The sequence below is a fragment of the Denticeps clupeoides genome, chromosome 5, assembly GCF_900700375.1.
Source record: "Denticeps clupeoides chromosome 5, fDenClu1.1, whole genome shotgun sequence".
Taxonomy (NCBI): Eukaryota; Metazoa; Chordata; class Actinopteri; order Clupeiformes; family Denticipitidae; genus Denticeps; species Denticeps clupeoides.
In genome coordinates this window covers 8593271-8599270 of record NC_041711.1, presented here as the reverse complement: position 1 = coordinate 8599270, position 6000 = coordinate 8593271, and positions in this window count along the sequence as shown.

Genomic DNA, 6000 nt, shown 5'->3' with positions numbered 1-6000 from the left:
GTAGTTTTGGGGTGAAAAAAAACATAATCACTTGCAGCATCCTTTCATGCTATGAAATACTATGAAAAATTTCACATTCACTGACATGCAGAGAAGTAGCAGCTTCCCCATATAAATATATGTGCATACATATTACAAATATTTTGTGGCCTGTTAGACTCATATATGCATTAGCTGAAGAAATGTGGCAACATGTTTTGTATTATAGGCATCAGGATATGAATAGTCAATGAAAAGCATCCGCCAAGCGCATGACCCATACATGCACTGACATCTTGCTTGTAGAAAAGGATATTTATGACATGAAAAAAACCTTAATGGGCAAGAAGCACATATTCATCCTTATCTGTGAAAAAAGCATTGAAAACTCTTAAAAAAATTGCTTCAGCACACTAAACTTTATTTTAATACACTGGTGAATGCAGAGACGTGCCAGTCCTCAAACAAAAGAAGGAATGGAATAATAATAAAAAAACAGCCTCACACATTTCTTTATCTGTGAGACGGCACACAGGAACTGGCCAATGTAGGAAGGAGATTAATTAAAAATATATTGATTGGAATATGCCTGTGGAGAAGATTTGACTGCGTTGGAAGAAAGAAAGACAAAAACAAGCAGCTATCTCTTAGAAACGGGGTGTTGACAGGTGAAAGGGAAGATTGTGCATCAGAATAATTCTTTTTTAATAATGAGCAACTACTGTAGGTAGAGAAGAGCACGTGTTGTAAGATTTGCATTCAATTACAATTATTGAAAAAAGAAAACATTTCAACGTTTTGGGGATTTTTTTATGCATAGCCATATATGAGTGGCCATAGCCCGTCTTGTAGAGATGTCCATTATGTGGGCAGGTTTTAGGGTTGGCCGTACCTGGACAACCTGGACTGATGGATTTCAGAGTACTAACAACACAGCTGGATTCCGTTTATTGCTACTAAGCTGTACCTGCCAGCCTTGTTGGAAGCAGCAACATGGGAATGACCTTTACTAAGGCAATGTGAAACAGCAAATAGCTTTTCAAGTGGCGAGATCAGTGAATGGCTAATTTCTGATTGAGCTGTGCTGGTACCGAATCTGTGACAACAAAGACCTCTGTTGGGAGAAAAAAAAAAGGAGGGGGGGGGGGGGGGGGGGGGGGGTGTGTTGAGCGTGATTAATTTTAACTACGGCAATCCATCTTTGCCAGACGTGCGTTGCCTAAATTTGATTGAGCACATCTGAAATGCCTTGTGATTGCTTCTGTTAGCTTTTACCAAAGTGCCATAATATTAAGGCCCGAAAAAGGCTGACATTGAAGTGAATGCCGCTCAGCTGTCAGACCCGTCTCCTTGTGTACGGTCATTTCAGGCGCTGCTGCAGATTTGTTTCCGATTTCCTGTCTGCTTGTGGGCTGAGATCATAATCTAGATGGCATGAATGCCCCATACTCATTCCTCCTGCTTACTAACTATCTCTACACATGGCTTTTCAGAATGCATCAGTATTATATTGTCTACTTGCTCTCTGCGTGTTCAATTCAATCAAAAAACTGGCAACTGTTAATTATAGGCTTTCATTGAAAGCCCCTGATCAGCAATAAAACAGCATTTTTCAGACTTAAGTAAATATTTAGTTTTTCTATCTGATTTTTAACATCCAAGTCCTTGTCAGGTGATTAAGCAACTTTAATATACAAGGCCAATAGATCATTCATCAAACTCTTGACAAATATCTTTGAATCGTCAGCTGAACAATTACAAATGCATGCATGCAGTTATGAACTTATGCAAAGTTCCTACTTTCTCAATTAGTTGTTGCAATTACAAAAGAAAATGAAGATGAAAAATAGACCCCAAAATGAACTCCAGACAGACTCGGACATTGCTGTGGTTTATTTCCATCACTACACTCATGCCATTACATTTACACTGCGGCAGCAACAGCAACAGCAACAGCAACAGCAACAGCAATGAACCAGCACAACATCAATCCCATCAAACAGTCATTTGAAGCACTATGCTCATAAGTTTTGTACTTTGTAGTTACGTTTATTAAAACCTTTATATGATATTGATAATAATAAAAATAATATAAACAACATTGTGGATTGTTGGGAGCACAGCTGGCTGCTGGTTTCTGAAATGAAGTGTTGGGGAGTGGGGGCGGTCTTGCAGTGAACTCCAGGCCTTCCACATACAGAGAGCTCCATCTGTTCCCCTCTCAGGGCTGATGGGCAGCATCCGGGTGCCAGCAGCTCACTGGCTGCCTCTCCAACCCCCAGAGGGCAGAGGAACACATTACGGGAAACAATAGAAAGTAAAGACGGAGGAAATTAAGCAAACAGCAGGGTTTGCTGGTGGCGAAGTGTAGAGCTGTGCCGATATTTTAATGCCTGAATGGATAATGAGATGGATGAAATGTGTAATGTTATTTTTTTCATTTCCTGTCCCTTAATCTTCAACTCCCTTTTGAGACTAATGGTGGCACAAATGTTCACAACTGTGCTGCATTTGCCTTATCTCTGTGCAGATAATATGGTAAATATCATAAAAGACATGACATGGCTCTTACAAGCTTGCATGTTTTGCAAAAAGACAAGTGCATTTATGAAAAAATATTGCTCATGCAACAAACAAATGACTGAAAATGGACAATAACATTGTTTACTGAGTATAGAGAACTGGTGGATTTGAATTATGTTATTACCATTTAGCATTGTGGCAAACAAAAAGCACCAAGAATCCTTCTGGGTTTTAAAGTGATGCAAGCTCTTTCCTGTTTGTCCCCAGTAGTTGTTTTCATCATGGGAAAGTCACTGCAAACTCACTCAGACTGAGATTCAACAATCTGCTGCAGATGAAAACCCTTCACCTGCTTGGGTATACAATGAGACTCATGCTTGAAGAGCAAGCCTTCTGGGTTATATAGACACTTGCGTTTCAATCTTTAAATCTCCTAAAAACATTCATGTGTGGTTTAATCATGGGTCATCTGCTGGCATAGTATTTGCGTTTCTCTGCCGCAACACAAAAGATTAAGAAGAAAATGGGGTAGAAAGCTGTACGGAACATGGCTACTGCTGGTTACAGTCGAGGTCTTCTGCAGCGCTCCTGCCCTTCTTGCATTAGTCTGGCGTAATTGGCATAGATGTAATACATATGGAGCACAGGCCAGGCATCGCGGGGACTCTCAGGATGGCGTGATTTAATTATCCACGCTTCTTCCACTTTGTGATATGGACATCCCAACCTCATTTGTGGTGTGGGAGGGAGGTCATCCTCTTTCGAAAAAATGGCAGTTGGGCAGGGAAATCATTTGCTTTCCAGGGCCCCAGTGCCCTATGCTTTATAGTGCAATATCATTAATACAGAGAGTACAGATTAATACTTCAACACATGCGTGGCATTGGCGGGGGTCGTCCTGGTGGATTGGACAGTATGTAATTCTCTTCACCCATCACCCCACTGCTCCCAGTGCTCTCTTGACAAATCCCTGTGAGATTAACATGACCAAAACGATTAGAAATGGTTATGGCATCTCACTAGAGAGGTGTGCTGCAGCCTATCCTCATTGCGATTCCACCCATGGACATCCTCAGGAATGTTCTTATCGTGCTAGGGGAAGCCTGGCATCAAGGGTCCCTCCAGTTCTCCTTTATTTTCCTTCCACAATATAAAAATTGGACAGTCATGGTACCTAAATGCTGCATACGCTATGCACAGTGTTTATGGGACTGAAGTTATGGTGGGATTATCGCAGAGCCCCACTGGTTCAAAGTGCTTGATTTTTTATAGCTCACCTCCTCTTTCAAAGCTGGTGCATTTTTAACCAGGTCCTGTTTGAAATATCAGATTGAGCCATATACCTGCTTTGCAGATGCTTTATCTACACTGGTTATCAAATAGATGAAGACAGATGTGAATGCTAAATCAAATACAGCATATAAATATATATGCTATATATTTTTTTCTTTAAATTCTCTCTTTGTTGATAAAGCTGTATGTACCATTATTTTCCCAAAAGTGATTAATTAGAGATGCTCTGTAAAATATATATTTTTAATGCTTTAATTTCGTTCTTTCATTTTAATGTGAATGAATACCTTTCATCTGAGTTGCTTCCGCTTGTGTCTTTATCTTTACACGGACATGCTCGTTTTGATGGTGCGCCAATCCTACATTTGTTCCTTCCCCTGCTGGGTCTTCCAGTTGGACACTCTCTGCCAGTCATTTAAAACAACAATACTATCTCGGGAAGGGAGCAGACCACATGTGGGAGCAGTAAAGTGAAAGTGAAGTGAAAGTGAAGTGATTGTCATTGTGATACACTGCAGCACAGCACACGGTGACACGACGAGACGTGTCCTTTGCTTTTAACCATCACCCTTGGTGAGCAGTTGGCAGCAATGGCAGGTGCCCTGGGAGCAGTGTGTGAGGACGGTGCGTGTGGCCACCAGCAGTGTATGTGGCCAGGTGCCCCACTGCCACTAATACCTTCTTCATGACATCCTGAAAATTCATCTAATGAATCTACTGTAGTATAAGGCAGATTGTCCTCAGCATTGTTGCCTCAAGCTCTATAGACATTTAAGATCCCAAAATTAGACACTGCACTAATAAAATCGCACAATAAAACAGAATTAACATTTCCATTGATTTACTCATGAAACACGCATCTCTGGAATATATAGCTAAAGCCGGTTGGCTGTTCGGTTTGTGCAGTGGTGTTCTGGACTTCTCTGTAGGGTCTCATTGACTGATGCGAGAGAGCTGCAGTGCCTTGAAGCACAATGTATTGCAGTTGTAAACTTTAACAGTGGTAGCTCCATTACAATTGCTGCACAATGGAAATTACTGCAAGGGACAAAGTACAAGCAGATATTCTACCACACCCATGATGAGTTCCAAACAACAATTACAAAAAAACATCCGTATACCAGAAATTGCTTTTCTCTTTTTGCTCTTTGCTCACAGTGAGGACCTACTAACTGCAAATGGTCGTTTGGAGTTTGAGTCTGTAGGGGGTACTAGATTAACTGTAACACTCAATGTACCATCAATACCATCAGGTCATGTTATTAGGTATGTGTATCTCCATCCTCACGAACTCATTGTAATATTTTTCCTCATATGTTTTCCTCTCATAAAATCTGTGCGATTGCATACATTTATTTCACAATCTTAAACCCAAGTAATTTTAAAATGATTCCCAACTGTCAATCTTAATTTAGATTTTTTATTCTTAAATGGAAATAACTAACAAAATCAAACTCTGTACTTCTCTTTGCTCTGCATTATTCCTTCCACCAAATATATGATGTGAATGCTAAATCCACTCTGGATAATGGTGTCTGTAAAATCCCATAAAAGTAAATGCTCCAAAACTTGTCAAATATGTCATGATGTGCAAACATCATTAAAATCTTGTTTTATCTATTTATGCTGGTTCTTATCTTACACAAGCAAACAAACGTGTAACTAAGGACTTGTCACGTTCCGGTCTGAAAAGGGGTTACTCCAGTCCGGGATCCGCACCAGAGTTTCATTGTTGTCATGTGTAATATTCCCTAATCGTTCTCACCTGTGTTAATTGTATAAAGCTGCCCTGTTCGTTTCTGTTCGGTGTCAGGTCTTTAACTTTATGTTCCGTGTTCACCAATGTCAATGTCAACGTCTCGGATGTCTACCCTGTCCTGTGATTCACCATTAAACCCGTTTCGTGATGTCAGGTGATAGCGTCCTTCATTCCTCGTCACTCTTAGTCCTCCTCTACGTACACCCGCCTCGTCATGCCTGCATGGACGTGACAGGGCTGGGTAGTGGCTACCACTTACTACCTGTCACGTCCGCAGGCCGACGGGGTAAGGAAGCGCAGTGACGTGACATACTGGGATTTATTACCACAACAAAGGAAAAAAACGTCACAAGGGCCAAAACAACAAAGGAGCAAACAAAAACAGACCCACAAGCGTGTGGCGATTGCCAGGCACTGAAAAGAGACATAAGGTAAGTAACAGGGTC